This window comes from Diorhabda carinulata, chromosome 2 (genome assembly GCF_026250575.1).
Source record: "Diorhabda carinulata isolate Delta chromosome 2, icDioCari1.1, whole genome shotgun sequence".
Taxonomy (NCBI): domain Eukaryota; kingdom Metazoa; phylum Arthropoda; class Insecta; order Coleoptera; family Chrysomelidae; genus Diorhabda; species Diorhabda carinulata.
In genome coordinates this window covers 7238497-7261923 of record NC_079461.1, presented here as the reverse complement: position 1 = coordinate 7261923, position 23427 = coordinate 7238497, and the positions used below count along the sequence as shown (strand labels likewise).

Below are 23427 nucleotides of genomic sequence, written 5' to 3'. Positions count from 1 at the left end.
TGTTTGGTAACTTAATTACATATTCCGACTGTCCCTTTCAAGCGATACGGTCATAACAACCGTTTCATTTTTTTCCTTCATACCAGAGGCGATGACATCAGGTATACCGATGCGGATACCTGCCGAAATCTGCAAATGATGCATTGTTTTGAAAAAGTTGATGACGTTAACATGGTTACGTAATTTGTGTAAAAAGTTTCTTCGATTTTTGTTAATTAATTTTGCATAACTTAACTAGTTTCTTGTTATTGAGTCTCAGCTTTGTAACAAAAATGTGAATTTTTCAAAATAATCCACCTCACAAAGAGCGGACACTAAACGAGCGTCATTTCTTATTATTTCTTAGTGAACACGTTGATAGAATAGGGTCCAAATTTCTTGTTTGTGTGTGAGTGGGTCCGCAATTTCGTGACACATTTTGAAGTAGTTGATGTAGATCACACCTTTGAATTTGTATAAACAACCCGAACATGGAAAATTAGTGGTTAGACAAAGGACAATTAACATAACCCGTCGGAAAGAGAGGCGCAAAAATTCGGCTTCTTCAAGACGCTGTTTTTGTTCCATTGTGGAAAACGCGGCACCCAACTTGCGCACAGCTTTCTCATGTCCAAATTTTCAGATAACATGCTATGTACTGCATTTTTTGAAATGCCTACTATGTCTACGTGTTCACGCACTTTCAGTCGACGATCATCCAGATTTTCTTCAATATTTCTGTTGTCGTCACCTCATTTGGTCGACCACTGCGATGCTAGTCTTCGCTGGTCGTACAGCCTTATTTAAACTGTTGATAACGAAGGAACAGTCTCAACCAGAGTAGAATCTAGTTCAGCTTTTATATTGGTTGGGGTAATGCCTTTCAATTAAAAGTATCACATAACGATGACCAATTTTTTCCATATTTACAAATTCACTGAAAACGTTCACTATTAATAGCTGCCAAACAAATACTAAACAACGTGGTGTTTTCAAACTTGAAACATATGCTATATAGATTCTGTACATTCTAATACGGTGGTATTTTTCAAGCTATTACCGCCATCTCTAGGTCATTCCAGGTAATTCAGTGACCATCCTCGTACAATTTTTGTCGTCTAATGTTATTTCTTATTATTTAGATCAGGGATTCCTAAACCATATTAGGGAAGAGTCCCCTTTTCCTAACTGAACTGATATCTCAGACCCCCGTTATTACTTTACAATTAATTAAAAAATTCTATCTCTATTTTTTTTATTGATACAAAATACTCACCAATTTAGAAACGGTTTGCGGTTGGTTAAGTGAGTGAACTTAACATTCAAACTCACTAAATATCAATTAATAATTATTAATACACGTTACGTAAGAATACTTGAGTAGGAATTATTCTTTGAAAAAACATTTAAATCGCAAAATGAAGATAAAAAAATGAAAAATTCAGTGCGATGGATGAATCTGGTGACTTTCAACCAATTTAGCTAAATTCGTTTCAATATTGGTGAATTGCAGCCTTAATCGCCACGTTCGTTGATTTTCAAACGGTACCTTTTTTTTGTCAAAATGTAACCACATTGAAGCCTTTTTCGAACTCGGGTTAGTTAATACAGGCCGATTTTCAGACGTCGTCGACCCCCAAAAACAGTTGTCGTTTATGTCGACCCCTTGGAAATCAATATCGACCACTTTGGGAATCTCTGATTTAGATGGTATGAACTAGATTGTATAACAGCTTCAATTACGTGCCCTTCCTTGGTTCTTTTTATAAATATTAATAAACAAAATTATGAAAATTAATAAAATTCGTGGAATAGAAAATATTCCAATAATACGCGCAAAAATGAGGAAGGTTATTAGTTTATGTGACATACGATAACAACTAAATAATTTTCCCCGACCATGTTTAATAATTTTCCACGGCATTATACATTATCTTGCAGCGTAATTAGAAGTTATTATCTCGTTTTATTATATATTAAACAGAGTACAGGAAGGGACTAAGTAAGAATCATATTATATATTAGAGGATATAGAATCCTTTTTACCCTGAAAGATCATTGGGTAATTGTGATCAGCTGACGGGTTGCGGATGAGCAGCCTAACGAATTACTTTATCCAAAGGGAACAAATCCAACAATCCGATACGTCACTTGCAAATTATTGCTTCAATGATAACATGGTAACAATAGTAACCTAATCAATCTTCAATCGAGAGTCAGGAGACTTTGGTGAAAAATATGTCTTATGATTAATATTTTTAGAATTTGGTACAGAGTAGCTCGAGCTGCAATGGACTATATGATATAAGTTTTCTAAAAAACATATAAGAATTTATGTAAGATTCGGAATTTTCGAAATATACTTGAATTAGATATAAAAGTAAACATTTTCGCTTTTTTTCGTTCATTATACTTTTCAGTGATTTTGTAAACTCGATAATTTTTATCATTAGCTATTTCATAGCTCTTTTCCTTAATTCGTTGTTATTATACGAGGACCGTTTTTTGTTCTCGCACTACACACTCCGCCATTGTTGATATTAGGACGTCAGTCGGCGTTGTGCTACAGCAACGTAAACATGTCCGCCATTATTGATGCTCCCGTCCAGTGTGTGAATTGCGGAGAGTGATTCTTTTTCTACAAGCTGAAGGCCATAGGGCTGCAGAAATCCATCGGAGAATGAGTCGTGTGTATGGGGAAAATTTCATGAGTGATGTTGTGCGTGAATGGTGTCGAAAGTTTAAATAAGTCCGTTATGATGTGCACGATGAAGAGAGCCAAGGGTGCAAATCTGTCGTTTCAGATTCAACGAGTTGACAGAATGGTTAAAGAAAACCGCAGATTCACGGAATTTTCAGAAATTCAAGGTCTGTTTTGTACTCTACTTGAATTCATTGGCGGCAACTTTCTTTGAAGAGGGGATTCAATAGTAACCGTAAGTGTACCAATCTTTTGGTAATGAAATTAATGTTTTATATGAACTTGTCTTTTATTTATAGCCTATCGGAGGCTGTAAAAAAAACGGCCCTCGTAGTCTTAATAATATTCAACAAAATCGGACAAAAAAGCGAGATCGAAACGTTTACGAGACCGGAATTATCGTCCTATTGCCTCGTCTCACACTACTAATTAAATAGAAAAAAAAATCAGATATTTTACGAAAGAAGCCTTCAACTATCCTTCATAAATTTTAGTTCAACTTGATAACGATCTCAATACTTATTTCAAAAACTTCAACCAATTTATGAAACCAATGCAGTCCACAACATCGATCCATCTTCTTCTCACCTTTTCTTAAATTTTTTTAATAATAGAGAAGCCGTGAAAATAAGAAAATACTCCGTTTAAATTACACAAAACTGACAGTTATTTAATATCGGCAGAGAATCGAGTTTCTGTGTCAGTCTAGAACATCCGCGCCGACTACAGATAATATTTGCATCCCATCAGTTTAATCTGAATTTTAGGGAGACATTCATCTGCCCGACATAAATCAAGAAAAATTTGGAGTTCCTTGAAGATAGTTTATTATAGCAGTCCTTTTATATTTTTGTTTGTTTTGTGCGCGCATGACCAGCGCTGTTTCCAACCTCTCCAATCAAATAAAGAAAACTTCATAAATATCCAAACAACCTATCTGTGTAGTCTAGTTTATTTATTTTAATTTCCTTTATGTTCATCCTTGATCTCTATCTGGTAGTCATTAAATTGCACTTACGAAAGAAAATAATAATAAAAATGAACAACTGCCAAATGGATATTATAGGTCTAACGAAGAAATGATGATGATAGTAATTCAGAGACTAGGCTTTAAGTGCAATAATGAGAATCTCATTGCTGCTATATATGATGAATGAGAATGTAGCCGGAATGCTTCATTATATATATAAGGAACAAGATTGGGTCAACTGATCAAAGAATTTTGTTTCTTTTTGTAGATTTTTTACTTTAACTGTTACAGGTATTTGGGTGATTCCATTATAACTGTGATATTCAATGTCCTGTATTGTTTTTTTGTACTAGTCATTAATTAATAATCAATTAATAAAAATTTTGTGTTAATTGAATAATTCTTAAGATATTTAAACATTATTTTTATACAATATAACTTGCCACTTAAAGAAAACTTATACTACATCACTTGAATGTCAGTACCGTGTCATGTCCATTCCTAGAATTTACCGATAAATTATTAATTTTTTTTGTCGTAACAAATGATTTAAACTAATTACCTTATAAATTCTAATGTTTATGATCAAACTGAGGAAAATTGATGCACTTGTTGTTTAATATCTTAAGTTACCATACATCACTTGAATGTCAGTACCGTGTCATGTCCATTCCTAGAATTTACCGATAAATTATTAATTTTTTTTGTCGTAACAAATGATTTAAACTAATTACCTTATAAATTCTAATGTTTATGATCAAACTGAGGAAAATTGATGCACTTGTTGTTTAATATCTTAAGTTACCATGTCAGTACCGTGGATAAATGAGTCAGTACCGAGGAACTCAAAATCCGACATTTGTGTCTTGCTCGTGATACTTTGAAGTTGTAGTAAATTCCTCTTAGAGTTTTATTTTTACAGTAAAATAGATGAATAATATGCATAAAAAAGTTAGAAAAGTTAAATTTTAAAATCTTGAAATTTTGAATACAAAAAATCACAGTTAGAACGGAATCACCCATTTATATCGTGAAGTTTTTTCCTGTTACTTACGTTTTATCATGGGTGAATTGAATTAAAACACACTCGGTTTATTTTCTTACTTCCAATTTATTTACATACACTATCAACTCTCTACACTCGCGATTCGAGTTCTTGTTTGTCGCATTAATCAAGGCTAACACAAGGGTTCTCGGGAATCTTGAATATTGTTGGGAGTTATATTTACGCAGATTGAGAAAAAAAGTACTGGACGACGGTAAGATTAAGGTTAAAGCGATAGAAGAAGCTGTAGGCGTATCCAAAGGAAGTAGTTACCATATAATGTTTGAAAAATTATGCTATGGTGCCGCTTTTATCCGCTTTGGACTAAAAGTGCATTCGAATGAACATTTCCCAGGCCTTATTGACCCGATTGAAGCAAAATGAGTGATTTTTTCTGTCGATTCACGACTTAGATATTTCTTGGGTACATCACTACACTTCTGAAATGTAAAAATAATCAAGACAAAGAACGAACCGACACAAAGAAGAAAACGTATTCATTTATCTTGCAATATTCCTTACGCTTTTTGATAAAATAAATTTAAAATATTATTAAAATTTTCTGTATAACGCGTAATAGCTTCCCTAAACGCTTGCCTAAGGTTAATAACATCTCAGTGTAACATTTTGATTGACAATATCTAATTTTACAAATAACAAGTTTTCAAAATTCTAATCATCGTTGACTTATGGGGATAACTATCAAACAAGTACTTACTGTTCCTAATGATTCACTTAAGAAATGCAAGTGTATGCGCACTTCATTATTGTGGCTAATAATTATTGAACTTGGTTAAAACTATCACTTCACACAAGTTCAAACGACTTGGTGCGTGTTTATGATGTTATGAAGTCGTTCATCGTAAACTTCAGCATCTTCTTTATCTCTTCTTTGGCTGTAGTTGTATTGAGTTTCCGATGTAGATCTTGATTGCACAAATACTACGTAGCGTTATCTTTATTTCTGAGTATTTGGCTTTGGATTTTTCTCAGGCATTTAATTTTTAATGGTACTAAGCGTCTCTCTAGTAACCAATAGATTTTTAGTGCGTTTTATTGTTAAAAATTCACGTCCGTCCGTTCGTCCATACGTAGCAGCGATATCTGCTCACAGGAAGTATTTAGAGCGCTTTTTTTTTCATTTAATTCCTGTCCAGCTGTAGATGATGTGCCGAAAGAAAAAAAATGTTGTGCATTATTAAGAAAATAGTTAGGTTAGGTTAGTCAAGTAATAAATTAAACCCTGTCCACAAACTTTTAAACACCTCAATCCAACTTTTCGATTATAAAAGATGGTGCTCAGTAGATCATCGGGTGCTGGTGGTAATAAAGTGGTTATTGACTGTTCTCGATCAATTTATCTTTCTAGCCAGGTTTCTTTTTCATAATATACTCGATAAATATGCCGTTAAGCTCTACTTTGTCTTGTTAGTTTAGTAAAGCTACAGTATCTGCAATTATCTATCGATTGTTTTGAATTTGGAGTACCGTATATGTATTCCAGTGACTTTTCTTTCTCAATTTTCCTCTTCCAAAAACTGCTGAAGTTGTTTCACATCTGATCATGGCATATAGAAACAGTATGTATCACCAATTATGGAAACTGTTGAGGAGAAAAAAGCAACTAAAATAACGTGTTAAACGCTCAAGAAATAATTTTCAACTGGTCTAAACACACTCCGACAGCAGTAACAACTTTATATTACATTTTGGTAATCTTCAAGATTATGATGGTCGAATAGTAATATAGCCCTAAAAAATTACGATAAATTTTTTCATCGATAGTTACACCGTGTAGCAATTCAAGTGTGAGAAGTGTATGGAAGTACAAAAGAAATGTAATTATCTCTAATAATACCCACTACTACTTATTTGAATCGTTACGTCAAGTAATTAGGTACTTAGTATGTTAGATAATGAACTGTTGTTGCGTCGCTTACATATGCTCGACATCGAGAATTTGATTCTTCAAGGTATTGTCAAGATCTGCATTCTTGTTTAAATAGCGTTTAAAAAACGAATACAGATCCGTCCTTAGGGCGGAAAGAGAATTATCGCGTTCACTGCATAAATAATTCATAATAAATAGTTGAAAGGTTCCGGATTTCTAGCTGTCTGAATGAAATATTTACTGAATATATTCAAAATAATTGTTTTATAATAAATTATAGTTGAAAAAAATTAAAACGAAGCTTACATAGTTTATAAAATTGAAAATTGAAAAAATATAATCTTGTGGAAGCTGGATATCCAAGTTAGATACCAATTTTCCTTAGGTAAATGTTTCTATATACACTATCGGCCAAAAGTTTCTGCTCACTCAAACAAATTGAAACAAAACGATCAATTTTGATATTTTTATTTTCCACAATTTCCACAAATAATCATATCAATTTGGTTCCATTCGTTTTTTAGAACATTCCAAAGATGTGAAGCAGAAGACGGATACTGCCTTCTCGACTTCTCAGTCCAATTTGTCCCACAATAACTCAATCGGGCTATTGTAATGGCCAAATTGTACATTCTTTCTTTCCAATTCTTTCAAACACCCTTGCAAAGCTCCAAGGAATGCTTGAGAAGTTGTCATGTTGGAAGATAAAATTCATCTCGATTAGGCGCTGGCCAGAATGTACTACATTTCCCTAATATTTTTTATAGCATTATTAAATATCGGTCTTCAGTCGCCCTTCCTCCAAAAAATGACTGAGCCTCCGTCGTGTTTTACAGACGGGATTACACATGGATCTAACATCCGTTCTTCCTTTGACCTGCCCACAAACACTTCTCGCAGATCCAATAACCTCAAACTTTGACTCATCACTCCATACAACCATTTCCTACTCTCCATGCGTCCAATGTTTATGTTCTTTGGCTCACTGCAACCTTTTAATTTTTCACTGCTATTTTTCCAAAAGGCCAGATTCATTGATCTGAGGTGCTATCTCTGGGCCTATGAGTCGTGGTTTTTCGAGGCTGCCCTATACCCAATGGTCCGGTTACTTTTGCCTGGATTATGAGAAGACTTGCGATTGATGTACGAGTTTCAAATCGTAGTTCCTTAGTTGTGCCCATTTAAAACTAATTTGCAAGAACGAAAGCAATTCGTATACGAACTTCACAAATAGATGTCTTGGCCCAAAAAGTATAAATCACAGAACGTCCTTGCGTCTCAAATACTAAACTTCAATTTTAAAAACCGAAGAAATTATTTACACAATAATAAACAAATCTAGCAAGTTTTAACTTGTCGCACTCACCAACAAATAACGGACACGGTTTTTGAGACGCCGTTTCGATCTTCGCTTGATAATATGAAAGAGAAATTGATTATATGGGGTGGGAAAAATTTGACTGTTCACATCAAGAAAATCTTTCAGCAGCGATTATTTGTTAGTATTTAGGATTTATTATGACCCGTGAAGATAATGCTAAGAATTTATGAAAGTACTGTCGAAGGGTTCAAATTTATCCAGTTGTTAACTTATGGCGGTTTTCCTTTTCAGAATAACTTTGAAGCCTTCTGCAAGGAATTTAACCCCATACAAGAAAAGTATTTTTGACAGGTATGTATTGAGTTATCTTTTTCTCAACGATTTTGGTACTTAAAACGTCTACTAATTGATTATAGAATCGTTGAATTACATTTTATAATGCAGTTCAAATTATAATAAAACAAATAAATGTATTCTAAATATCAAATAAAGGGGCTTCTTTAGATAGAAAATTTCATGACATTAATGTATAAATACGGTTTTAGTAACGTGGTGCGATAGTGTGAACTGTTATTTTTATTAAATTTATCATCTACAGAATACCCGAAAATCCATATTTGTTGTGAGAAATAATTTTGCAAATAGTAACATTGAGTCAAAATAAAATACTGTTACGAACTCATCTCCGCCCTGGAACCGGGGAACCGGTTCTGCTTGGATATAGTAAAATTATAAAATCGGCGAAGGCGCCACCTTTAATGAAATACCCGGAATTCGTTTTATCTTTGTTTTTATATAAATTTTTATAGCAGGTTTATTTACACTGTTTCTTTTGGATAATTTCCAGGAAGGTCTATTTATTTATTTGTTTTGTTTCGTTTTTTTCTAGATTTTTGGAGAATTATTATTGGGTACATAAGGAGTTTATGCTGCTCAGTATATAATAAATAGTCGTATTGACCTGACCGTTATAGAAAATAATCAAGAAATTTAAATAAATTATTTAAGTGATAAGTGAATTATTATTTGATAGTGTAGTGTGAAGTATTTCAATAAATTAAGAATGTAAGAGACAGTGTTTATTGATTAAATCAAGAAATATAAATTATATAAAAAAATAAGAAAATCATTAAAATACTCTTTCAATGAAATAGTAAAAAAAGTTGTGAAAAGGGTTTCTTATTGATGTTACCTACTATTAGCCTATTAAAAGGCAATTAAGTAATAAACTAATAGCAATCAACGGAACTACGACAAAATAAATTAGTGCGTTGCCGGCTTGTGCTTAAATTCTAGAAACCCAAAGTGAAGTTTACACATAGAAAGGAGAAATCTCCAAAGTATTAAACTGGGTAACACCTTTATCGTTGTGAATAACTAAAATGGAGAAAATAGAGGAACTATTTAAATCGAATTGAAAGATATGGACAAAAAATTAGAAAACCTACTATAAAAAGTAGAGGTGAAAGGAAGAAAAATCAGGATTTTACAGGAAACAAGAGAAGAGAATTAAAAAGCTAGAGAGAGGGGTAACAAAGAAGCATTTCATCCTTGAAGGCATATGAGATACAAACATTGAAAACACCAATATCACCTCAGACATACTGATAAAAAATGTCAGGACAGATAAGGGTGAACTTGAATAAAACGGAATTGGGAGACGTTAGGAGAATTGGAAAATATAAAGTCAGATCTATTTTGTTGAAATTAATGGATTTAACAATAAAAAATTCTGCGAAATAAAAAAATTGTGAAAGGGACTGATATTTGAGTTGAGGAGGATCTGAAGTAGTCTTGGAAGAAAGAAAACAGGCGGTTATTTAATATAACAAATTGATAATAAACTATAAAGGTTATCAAAAGAAAGCGAATGCTTGAATATGGTAACAGACGATGAAGACGAAGATGGGAAAACGACAAAAGCTAAAGGAGCAATGGAGCAATAGTTGAAAAAGATAACACGGAAAGTACAAAACTAAGCAGCATCGATATACATGGGTATTACAGAAATGACTCATGCAGCAGACCAGACATGGGATATGCAAAACTGATTCAAATGTCAGAGCAATCAGTAAGCAAAAAATAATAAAAATCACAGAAAAAAAGCATACAACGATAATATTTGGAAAATAACTACTCGGAATTCTAAAAATTAAAGATGGAAAGTGTCTATTTTGGGTCCAAACAAAACAAATAAGAAGAACTCAGGAAAAATCAAACTAAACAACAGACATTACTTCACAGTGGTGTACATCTAACCAAAAGGGCAACTACAGGCGTCGGTAAATATAGAGAAACAATAATGTGAAACGGCTGCTTGCCTTCTGCCTCTTACATAATAAAAAACATTTGGTTCCAGCACAAAAATATCCACAAGTAGACAAGGGAAGCACATTTGTGGACAAAGAAAGTGGTTTTTGGTGATCGCCATTACTAAAATTTACGAATTGCACTTCGAATTGGTTGACAACTCAACGTGCTTACCAGATCTCACTCCCAGTGACTTTTTTCGTATTCGCAACCTTTCACTCAAGAAATATTTTCATCAGAGGTGTATGTTATCGCATACGTAAACTTCCATTCTAAGGATAATAACGGCAACTATTATTTCGAAAAAGGTTAAGCATCGCTAGAAAAAGTCTTAGAAGGAGACTGTGTTGAAAAAATAGATAATATTATGGTAAAAATTGTGTCTTTTCTATTTTAAGTCAAAAACTTTCCAATCAACCCTCGTAAATAATAATTGCTTATTACAGATACAGGCAGTATCTGTTCAAATCATCTCTCATCTTTATTCTTTTTATTTAATTGAAGATGAATCAAGCCTTTCTGGTCTGGCACTACAAAATTCACGTCTATAGAGCACTATCCCGTAGTACACTCCGTTCTCCTTCCTTTCAACAGGTTCATACCTGGAAGTGTCTAATCGGCCAACGCATCAAATCATCTTTGTACTATCGCTAGCAATCATTACATGATTCTTCGGTTCAAACTTGTCACTGCTTCTCCCAATATACTTGAAATAGATTCAACGTTAATAATTTTTCCTAAAGAAATCACACCTTGCAAATTGCTATGAATGTTTTTCAACTTCAACCTTTTGAAACTATTGTAAATGAAAAACAGAAAAATAAAATTTTCTAATTGAGAAATTTTGTTATTCGATATATCCGTGAAGTTAAGTTGTATCAAAAGTATTTATTATGTGAGATTAACATTTAATTTTGTGGATGATTTCATTCCAATTCATAACTCAAGCATAAGCGACGAACTATCCATACAAATTTAATGATTTTGTGACTACTTCTTCTTAATTATCCGTCACATCTGTAAGATCGCATTTATTCAGTGAAAATCACACTTTTCTAAAAAACATTTTTTTCTTTTTTTCTTACTTGTAGATTATTAATTATGTTGATCAATGATCTAATAAGGGCTTTGTATCAAGACGCGTTCCTCCATATTAGAATTTTACATCTAAAAACAATGAACTGAAACTAGCAATTCCAAAACATTTTTGAATTTGCATCGATTAAACGTTTACTTGAGGTTTTGTGTTTTAATAATTTATATTTGTATTTGTAACATCAATTAGACGATGAATCTACACACCTGAGTCACCCATTTGAAGATGCGACCTAATTTGTCTGCTTTTAATCAGTACTAAGCGATCGGGACCCCCACCTTGCAGATAACTTATTTATGCAAAAATTAGAATACCCTTTCGGTTGAAATCGAACGAGCTTACGAAACGTTTTAACCATTTCTTGAATAGTTGATTCAGATATTGGTTTCGGGAGTTTGGCATTCATAAGACTAATTTTAAAATCAGAGAACCAATTAAAAGTCATATTAAGGGTCGGAGCACTTACAGGAAAATATTCACGTAAGTTTTCCTCGGTTTCTTGGATTAATTACCTCTAAGAAGTACCTTTCGAAAGATTTTTTTCTTCATATTCGCCTATCAACGAAAACAGTCTATCTGTTAGATTTTCATAAAATTTTGACAGATGATGTCAAAAACATAGCAGAAAGTAACAACATAATAACCGCTAATTGAGTCAAATGAATTCTCGTTTATATCTATTTTTAAAACTGTTATTATGTGTATTTGAATTTGCACAAGGTGTTTTCACCTTTTTTTTAACAACTTTTTATGTATATTATGACAAATCAATATTGGTTTTAAGTTATCATTAATGGACAGTATGGGCTCATTAGTCACTCCTTCGATGGTACTCCCAAGTTCGATCAGTGATACTTCTCCGAGACTGTATTCAACATTCTTGCGAGAGCGAGCGTCGAGAAGCCGGTACCCTGACACTGGGTACCATAAACCGTAGTACCATAAACTGTAATACCGCGACCGCTATCTTTATCGGATGGCGCCGATATAAAGGAATTCTCACTTTTATATTACTAGTGTCCTTTTTCGAAAAAGGTGTTCGACCGTGTTAATTTGATGTTCCTTAGTGTACATAGTGGTTCCGGTCGTTGTAACCAAAAATTGTTTTGGGTAAGTGTATGATCCGATGAATGTTTTTCACTGATTGTTTAAATATTTGGCAAATAAATGTAACTTTTTAAATTTTGAAATTCATCATATTTTCATTACAATCATTATATTTAAAATGGAGTTTCTTTAACCAATTTTATCTGTGTATTAGCATCATATTAATTTATTATAATTTAATTAAGGACAAAATAAATAAATTTCTTTAATATCTTATGTTTATGTTTCTAAATCGTCTTGATTTTAGGTCCCTTCTGTTGTAAAATTGGTTTTTTTTATAATTTTTATCCTTTCAAAAATCAAGACGACTTAGAAACATAAACAAAGAATTATCTATCTAAATCAATAAATCGTTTTCTTCAGATAAACAGTCACCATCATCAATTTCCTCAAGTCCCACAAGTAATAATAGATTCTATTGTTTCCTCTATTAATACATCATGATGATAGAATTTGTTTTCCTTTACTACGTCATGTCATAGCTTTTCGCCAAATGTATGCTGGAATTCTTGATATGGTAGACACATAAAAGTCTGATATCTCCAAGTTTAAATGTTTCTCTCTACATATCTCTCCATTCGAACCGAAACTAAGTCAGTGGGGTTAAGTTTACACCAAGCAACACTTCCACTCTCCAATCTTTTGTTATTTTATCTAATCGGTGAGTTTTGCTTTTTCCGTTTAGTGTCAAGTATCGTTTTTTTCAATATTAAATTGTAACCGATAACTATTACAGAATTGGCCGTGATAAATCTATCACTTGACTCAATTATTCTTCAAAAATATCAGCAGTAACTTTTTTATGCCAGTCTTTCGTAGAATTTTATCATATTTAAACATCAAAAAATCCTTGTGTCGTCTTTCAATAGACAAACCTGCTATAAATGTCTGTCGACCATTTATATCGAGTTCTTGTTATCCAAACTTTTTTTTACAAATTTATCCATGTTTTGTCTTCTTTTCCTTAAATATTGCATCCTAATTTTTCAATGAGCACAGATTCCTTTCGTTCTTTTATTAAACGATGTCTAAATCTTTTTTTTTAAATTCAAATTTCTTGTTTATTAATGCCTAATAAACATATATCCAAAGTACCAGTTTGGTCCGATAATAGTTACATAAGAAATTCTCCAAATTTGTTAACCTGCTTGAAAAATACATTTTCTTGAGATCTGCTAAGTATGCCTCCGTATAGGAGATGATCTCCATTATCGAGTGACTTTTGCAAAGTTATTTTGGTAGAAAATTACGTTTTCTTCGCCGAATGAGGCTGTTTTTGGTCTAATTAGAAGTGGATTGGCTCTATAATTCTTCACATTACAAAACTGCGACCATTTTGATCTTCTTCGTGTAAGTCAAAAAAAAAATAGTGGCGACTGATAGGATAGCCTTCGCTTTCTTTGATCTCCTAGTGAAGTTTCGACTGTTCGTTAGTCTTCGGTTTGTACCAGTGGATATATATTTCGTCGAATGTCACGAAACAGTATCGTCGTTATCCCGATAAACTCTCCACAACGAGTCCAAAGACCCCCAACTACTAAAACCAGAAAAACTACCTTCTCTCTGGTCTGCAAGAATGTAGACCAATCTTATACCGAAGGAGAGTTCCTGGAGATCCTCTCTATACTAAAATTCCCAGTCATGAAAACTTGGAGGATCATAGCTAGATCCACGAATAAACCATGTTTCGAATCATTACAGATTCCGAAACTGCCTACCATTACGCCCTAACCAAGGGTATAAACTTCCACGGGCTTTCGCACTACTGCGAAGCCTCAAATTCAAACACCATACCCGCAGTCCCCAAATATTGCAACCGTTGTTCATCTACCGGCCACTCCGCAGACACCTGCAATGCCAAACCCATTTGCCCGACCTGTGGTGCTTCTGGTCACAAGCCAGAAAAATGCCCAAAAGCTAACTCCCCCACTTGTAAAAATTGCGGTGGACCTCACCCCGCTTTCCACCCCCGCTGCCCGAAAAGGATTGAAACTCCGAAAGCCCCCCAGGATACAGCCCCAGTCACCCTGGAAAAACCTCAAACCCCGTATGACCTGTCTACTGACACTAAAATCCTTATTGAAATCTTGGCAACAACAATAATGAATGCCATCCCCACTTCTCGTGCGCTAGTAGCCGAATCGCTACAACGCCTCATTCCCCCTTTTTATGGTTATAATTGTACCGTAACCAGCGGCGTTGGTAACCGCATTCATTTCGCCTTCACCCAAAAACCAACCTCTGAAAAAGTTTAGGTTTATCCCTAGCAACACCGTTTATGTCAATACTGACATAACCCCCATTCCAAGCCACCTAAATGACCTCCAAGCCCTCTAATTGATTCGATCCAAAGAATCAAGTAATTCCGTTGTGAAAGAGACCCTCCTCATCCTTCCTTAATTTCCTCGATAGTTCCCCCATATCAACCAGATAAATTCCTAACCCCAACACACACCCTCACCGTCATTCATCGTCGGAGCAAGCACTTCCCAACAAAACATCCACAAACCCAGCCCTGCAGAGGAAAAAATTCCTATATCAGGGCCTAAGCAAATCATACCCAAATTACCAAAAAAAAAACCTTCCTTCCAAATTCTTCCCAACGAATCTCTCTCTCTCTCACGAAACAGTGTCAAACTCTGCTCCAAAGTGGTCTCACGATTACTTAAAGAAAGATATTGAAAAAAGCATAGAAGGAATATGACCATGCTGGATGAAGAGATTTTCGGAGTATTTTGTATCATAAAAAATCTAAATAGAGACACAACATATCAGTAGCTGAGAATACTCCCCTTCCTTGGGAGACGCCAAAAATCCTTTTAGGTGTGTGATAGAGTATCAAATCCAATCAGTGGGTTCCCGTTTTCGGAACTTCAGCCCTTTGAGTTAATCTAAACTGATTACTGATTAGCCATGTTTAATAATCCGACACCACGTCGTTTCCCTACCTGGGTGATTCCGTTCTAACTGTGATATTCAATGTCCTGTATTGTTTTTTTGTACTAGTCATTAATTAATAATCAATTAATAAAAATTTTGTGTTAATTGAATAATTCTTAAGATATTTAAACATTATTTTTATACAATATAACTTGCCACTTAAAGAAAACTTATACTACATCACTTGAATGTCAGTACCGTGTCATGTCCATTCCTAGAATTTACCGATAAATTATTAATTTTTTTTGTCGTAACAAATGATTTAAACTAATTACCTTATAAATTCTAATGTTTATGATCAAACTGAGGAAAATTGATGCACTTGTTGTTTAATATCTTAAGTTACCATGTCAGTACCGTGTCATGTCCATTCCTAGAATTTACCGATAAATTATTAATTTTTTTTGTCGTAACAAATGATTTAAACTAATTACCTTATAAATTCTAATGTTTATGATCAAACTGAGGAAAATTGATGCACTTGTTGTTTAATATCTTAAGTTACCATGTCAGTACCGTGGATAAATGAGTCAGTACCGTGGAACTCAAAATCCGACATTTGTGTCTTGCTCGTGATACTTTGAAGTTGTAGTAAATTCCTCTTAGAGTTTTATTTTTACAGTAAAATAGATGAATAATATGCATAAAAAAGTTAGAAAAGTTAAATTTTAAAATCTTGAAATTTTGAATACAAAAAATCACAGTTAGAACGGAATCACCCACCTGTCGGTTTGTCAAGGCAACTGTATAAACAATGCAGAAATCAGTAAATTAATTGTTAAAATTGTTTGTTAAAGCAACGACAAACAATTTCTTTATTTACCTCCATTCTCGTGTTTGAATGAGAGAAGAAGACCTCTACATATAGATGACTCTTACATATTTTTCGAATAACTCCAAACGATGAGAGTGGTATTGTAATTAGTCATGCTCTGTTCTTAGAAGTGTGTTTCTATATCATATGACTACTTGTAATTTCTAAACGTATGTTTGTTATTTATTTCTAAGAATAACATTGTTGAAACTAACGAGAATCAAAAATTTATTTAACTTGATAACATTATACAACTATGAGATTTTATATTTCTTTACAATTATCACTTAGATTTATGTATCTATAGTTAGTTAATCCAAGACACCTATATTTAGATGTATCACGACGATGTTATTTGTTCTAACGAAATTGACGTCGACTGGGGATCTGGAAACTTCGAATTTTAACAATGGTGTGTGATTTAAATTATTTGAAATAACTCGGACTGCTGCCTTACAACAATTATGTGTTTATGAACATAGTGACAATCATTAGAAAAACTATACAAACATAAAAACAAAACGAAAAGAGTCAGTTATGCAAATAAATAAAAAAAAGCTTCGGAAATATTAGTAGTAATCGGAAAACCAAACAGAGAGTGACGAAAATGGAAATAAATAAAATTAAAAATAAAGAAATTCTATAGTATGGCCGCTCAGTAATCACGTGCATAGTACGTGAGAGAGAAATTGTAAGCCTGAATCACAGCATACACAACACTAAAAGGTATTTAGTGGCAAATTTGAATTGAATTTTAAATGCTTTTTTCACACTAACATTTTTATTTGAATTTTAAATACTTTATTTTAATATCATATCATATAAATAATACTTTTATTTATCAATTGCATAGCATTCATACATTAAAATCTTCGTTCACTTAGTTAACTACTAAATGTTATACCTACATATTTCACACGTTGCCTTGATTTTTTTAAAAGTATCTATAAATATATATATATATATATATATATATATATATATATATATATATATATATATAATTATTATTTTAATCGTAATTTTGTTTTCCCTAACCTTAAATAGCTAGACGGTTTTTCAAATTTATGGTATATTAAATAAAAATGTAAGGGTACTTAATACTGTTAAGTAATATCTAAGAAAGAAATGTCGTGCTATATGTTTTATTCTAATACATATCAAAGGTTATAAAGTAAATTCATACAAAACGATATAAATAATAATAATCTTTATAAATAACACAAGGTCCTTTCCTGAATAAATTATTTGTTTTCAAAAAAGCTGGTTGAGAGGGATGTAAGGGCGGATGAATTTTTATTTTAATCTAAATCGGAATCTGATTCCGACGAGGACGAATCAGCTCTTAAATTTATTATTATCAATGTATAACATAACTATAAAAAAACATATTAAAGATTAATAAAAATTAAGGTAGGTACATGTTTAACGTAGTCACATAATTCTTACTGTAAAAGCGCATCTAAGAAATTAATTTTTATCAAAGTAAATAAATAACATAATGAAACAAAAGCTTAAAATAATTATTAATATAAAATTTTTAGAATATTATAATAATAAATTAATGTAACGTGCAGCTGTGTGAACTTGACTTTCTCAGACATTGCTTCAGCCAATACGAATCGTTATAAAAGGTACCACTAGCATCCCATGAGCCGATCACGCGTTTTTATTGTTTTTACTACCGACCGGCCAGATTATAGTATGCAGGGACTCGAAGTTAGGAGCCAGCTAGACATATTGGGCTGAACTATCAACGTTAACACGAACATTTGTCATTTAGATTGTCATCATAGTTATTAGATGTAGATAGGATGTAACTTTTTTAATTTAAATTTACAAATTGTCGTTTTCAGAAGTAAACAATTTCTATAATCGATTAACTAATATTCACACATGTCAAATTTTAATGCTCTTATCCAATATCTGTCATCAATGACGGATCACGAATTACGACAATTTGCAACAATTTTCTAATATTTCAAGTAGATCATTATTTCGAATTAGCTTAAATATTTACGATCATTAATCAAAATTTTATTATAAAGTTTATATCATTATATATAAAGACTTTCGGAGACTTTCGTGCTATTATGAAACCTTTCAAGTATCTCTACTTAATAAATAGTAAGTAAATATTTGGAATACAGAAAAACACAAAAATATAAGTAATAGATTAAGTTTGTTTTTATTTTACTTTGTATGGTGTACGATAATTCGTCACGATTGGCGCTCAACGTTCTATTTTCTTTCTTTTTTTCAAGTAATAGACATAATAAGATTTAGAGATATTACAATAGTTATATAGGGCTTAATTTAACCAAGAAGTGACACAGTGCTGAGTCACAGAAGTTACCAAGGACGCATGAAATATATACAAACATAAATATGCTTTTATTGAAAATAGCTGACGAGGAGGGCTAACTCAACTGTCCTTTGTACAAACGCCACTGTAAAAGTGAAGAAAATATCTGACTCTCTAAATGAGTAGTTGTAAAAATAAAATAATTGAGATTGCTGCCAGACACTCGAAACAATAACTCATAACGGACACTTCAATAATGCAAATTTTGTTTGTTATACATAGTGATTTTAACAACAAACAAGACGATGATTAACTACTTTATGAGTGGTCCTGTAATTAAATAAAAATTCATATATGCACTCTAAAAACACTTCAACTGACTGTAGTATTTCTTCCCAGGCTTTCATAAAAAATTTATCTTAATTACGTTACAAAAAAAAAGCTTCGTATAACTTTTCACACCTGCACCCTATACAGTCGAAAAACAAACATACCCATCGCAACCATCTCTCATCTTATACCATGATGATTAATCATATTCCGAGCACCCACACACGTACTTCGAGTTTTCTCCAATACCAGGACCAAATTTTGTTGGCATTCTTGTAACGTAACTCACTGGTCTGTCTTAATTATGCAAATATTGTTGAATATTTTAATCAAAATGGAGTAAATCAAATAAATTGTTATGAAGATTTTTTTATATCAGTAGCTAACTATTTTCTATTTTAAATTGAAATGTTTGAAAATTATACTAGGAAAATTGTGGAAATTATAATTGGGCGGCAACTAGATGAAGACGTTTTAAATTTGCAATTTTTGACTCGTCAAATATAAAATAATTGAAAGTTTTCTTCAAAAATACAAAAATGAAGATGAAGATGAAGAATTTAATTGCATACCTCCAGAATTACGTAAAATGGCAGAAGAGGCCATAAATAATTTGCTCCCAAAAAGTCGCACACCGTTTACAGAAAAAGACTTATCAGAAGTTTCGATTATGGCGCGACGCTAATTTTGAAATTCTGAGTAAAGATAAAAAATCATCCACCTTGTCGTCCACATATTTGGAGTTGAAGGCCTGCTTGCGTGTAGATAAAAATTTTGATATTTCGAAATATTCAAGACTTCACGTTTACCCGAGAACTTTTTTGCAAGGTTATGAACCTAAAAAGTCCAAAGTTTTGGAATCTGATGACATCAATCGTTTTATTGCTGAGCTGATGATAACTATCACTTGGCAATGAAAATAGGTATTCAATTATATATGGATTTTTACATCAATAGAAATTCTAATTCCCATTATAGATTATACTGGTGCTTGTCGAAGAGAATAGCTCAGATGTATATAGACGATCTTGAAATAAAAGCTATTCTGGTATTTATATAAAAAACGAAAAACAATATGTCTAGACTTTTTGCAATTATAGAGGATTGAAATTAAAAAAAAAATACAGAGTGGGTTTTATGTATGGAACGCCTCAATTATCGCCGATAACGGCTTGTACAATTTTTATAAATTTTTGTGATACGGCCGGTATTATGATGGTATCTACCTTGTTGTCAGATCTTTCCTTTTTCCGGAAAAGTAATGAACTTTGTTATTTCAAATTGATCACCCTATATATTTTGTGTTTTTAAAAATCCTTAAGAAATACTGATTATTTTTCATGTAATATTCTCTATACCTGAATGCCATAATTTCGGAGTTTTAGCTGCATTTACGGTATCTCCACCAAAGTTCATTATTGTACATTTAGATGGCTAAACTCGTTTAATTGGAATATTCTTCAATAATTTATGTGCTAATACAAATCTTGTAACAAGGTCTAGTGTCATTAAGTTAGTAAAAAGTTTAACGAAACTGATGCAGTCAAATATTTATCCAAATCATGGCGCAGAAAACCTACAACTGAAGAAAAATGTTTGTGTCTTGTTAGAAGTAGATCCACATTGTTGAAGTAGAAAAATTACGAATTTTAGAAAACATACAGTAAAGGCGATGTCAATCAATGCTCAAAATGTTGTCCATTTACTTCGAAACAACAAGCCATGCGATTTTCAAAACAGTGGAATACATTTTGCAACATCCCTGACGTATCAATCTCAAATTTCTCGTTAAATTGAAAAAAACTCCGACTGAGCGCTATAAATTGTTGCAAGATGCCTATGGGGATATTTCTCTATCTCGTGCGCGTGCTTTTGAGTGCTGTAAGCGTTTTAGTGAAGGCCGAGAGAGCAAATCAAAATTCAAGGCAATGTTGATCGTTTTTTTCCACATTAACGGTATCGTGATGACTGAATGGGTTCTAGAGGGTAGACTATCTGTGAAGCAGTATTTGGCCAGTAAGCGCACTCCAGTAGTCGCACATCCGCCGTACTCACCAGATTTGGTACCGTGCGACTTTTTTTTGTGTTTCCAAAGATAAAATCTGCTTTGAAAGGAACCCGATTTGAGTCGATGGAAACAAAGTACCTATTTCTGTCAAAATCATTATAATTTTGATAAATAATATATTAACGTAATTTGTTATTGTGTTAATAAAGAATATGTTAATCTAAAACTGTTTTTGCGCCTTAATGTCAGCACGTATAAGAGTACAGAAATGTAGTACTAGTTATGAGAAACAATTATTTTTCGCAATAAGGATAGATAGAAGAGAAAAAGAAGAAATAAAAGTTTAAATTGTCTCTCAATTGGGTCGTGCTTCAATTATACCTCAATGATTAATTATGACTAATGGAAAAATGATAAACAACGTTGCTTTTGTATTAGTAATGACATGAAATATAAAAACATCAATAAATATTGTGTTTTAGACGAAACAGTGTCATAAATGGATAAACTGGACACCAAGTTGTCATGAAATGAAATAGGATACAATTTTAGTTACTAAACATCTATTTTATTATTTTATTCATAATACCAAGGTTTCCATAACCATGTTACTAACCAAAATCTACTATTTTCATAATGCAACAGGCAATTTCCATAACGATAAACCCTAGATAAACGGACGGTACGAATTTTGAACTCAATTATTGAACACACCTTTGATATTATATTTATTCGTCTCCTTTCTTCAATAATAGGTCTAACGCCTGTACTTTCTCCGATATTTTTCCTCATCCTGGCTCTGGATTGTCACTCCACCTCTTTCGTGGTCGACCTCTACTCCGTGTTCCAATTGGAGATTCATCCTTCGCTATTTTTACCAGTCTACGTCTCCCATTCTGTCACATAATCGCCTGATGTTTTCGCTTCTTTTTCGGTCTAATAGTGGTTTTCTCAAGATCCGCTTGAAAATGTGGTCTCCAACAGTTAACATCGTTTTCGATGTTTCTGGTCTCGTTTCTGATGTATAGATCTTCATAGGTCTGATTGTCGCTTTGTAAATTCGTGCCTTTGTTTCTTATCTTATAACTATCACTATTTTATAACTATAACTTATAAAACGACCTCTACTAGCGACAGATAAAGCGTTGTGGAAATTCAGTCAACTCTACCAGATATACGAGGTATCTCCTCAAAGTAAGTTCCGTTTGGTTATATAAAAAACATGAACATACGCTCGTGGTCAAAAATAACGCACCACCCCGATTTCTGAAAATATTTTTTTGTTTAATAAATTCAAATTAATATTGCTATTGTTTAACTTCTTTTCAATCAATTTGAGTGATTTTTAATGAGTAACATTAAAACGCTAGTAGCGTATATTTTCGCCTCTGGATGTTGTTGCTAACATTCTCCTGGGCATGCTTTCAATTAGGTGCTGTATCACTTCTTGAGGTATGTTCTCCCATTCCTCTAATGCCGCTTGCTCAAACACATTTAAATTTTGAGGAGATGGATTTCGACGACGAATGCGGCGTTTTAAATGTCCCAGAAATGCTCGATAGGATTCATATTTGGATTTCTTAGGTAATTCAGAACATCTGCCGCAACGTGTGGTCTAACATTATCATGCATTAAACGAAAATCATCACCGATAAATGGCCAAAACGGAACGACGTGACTTTCAAGAATGTCAGTTATGTATCTTGCTGCGTTAAGGGCGGGTCTAGGAAGAGACACTAATTCTGTGCGGCCATCATAACAAATTCCTCCCCAAAACATGATAGACCCTCCTTGGAACAGCTCCCTGGGAATGATACAAGACTACGCAAATCTTTCTCCTCGCCGTCTTCGAATTTTATTACGTCCATCTGGACCTCTTAGACTGATTCTTGTTTCATCAGTAAATAAAATTTTCTAAATTCCAACCTAAATGTTGCTTTGCAAATCTTATTCTAGCAACACGATGCTGCCTGATTAGCAAAGGTGTCTGGAGAGCTGTTTTGTTGTGTAGACCAACATTCTGAAAGTGTCGTCTTATTGATCTATCAGAGATATTTACATTTCGGACTTCTCGTAAAAGGCTGTCGAGCTCGACACTTGTCATTGACGCCAAACAGATTTGTCACTACACGATAACTTTGTCCCTAACCAACTAACTCTGCTATTCTTTCAGCTTCGCGTTCACTTAACTGCCTAACTCTATTCATTTTTTGTGTAACTAATCTCGACTTTAATACATATTAAAATATGCATGAAATTAAAATTTTAAAAAGCCACAAAACCAGCTATTTGCTGATAAGAAATTTTGCTATATTTTATCGCTAACATTTAAGATACTTGTAACTTTTTGTGATATAAAAAAAAAAGAAAACTGTATAGTTAATGTGAAGAAAGACTTATCAATGATATACCAAAATACGGAAGATAAACAAAGATATGACTCTCTATTATAGGTTAAACAAAGCTCTTTCAGATAAACAAGGTACTCATATCGTTCCAAAATATTCCTAGCACTTCTTGAAGTACGCCTTCTCGCTCTTGTTTTTATACTGATCGATTCCGATTCTAATAAGAATACTACTGAAACAATCAAAGTTCTATTGAAGATAA

At 32.9% G+C, this 23427-nt stretch overlaps 2 protein-coding genes across 14 annotated transcripts in view; one reads left to right on the top strand and one right to left on the bottom strand.

Moving 5' to 3' along the window:
- The window catches only part of LOC130890745 (interference hedgehog-like), a 116901-nt gene that overhangs the window by 29035 nt on the left and 64439 nt on the right, over positions 1-23427 (top strand). For 5 of the 13 annotated variants that reach the window (XM_057795024.1, XM_057795027.1, XM_057795031.1 and 2 more), the window contains exon 2: positions 8199-8258. The exons of 5 other annotated variants lie outside the window; for them this stretch is intronic. The gene's annotated coding sequence lies outside the window, so the exon portion shown is untranslated. Of the gene's footprint in view, positions 1-8198; positions 8259-12099; positions 12424-23427 lie in introns of those variants that run through there. 3 more of the 13 variants (XM_057795023.1, XM_057795029.1, XM_057795033.1) reach the window with 1 other exon arrangement.
- LOC130890759 (60S ribosomal protein L44) overlaps positions 1-23427 on the bottom strand; it is a 315570-nt gene that overhangs the window by 237144 nt on the left and 54999 nt on the right. The window lies entirely within an intron of this gene.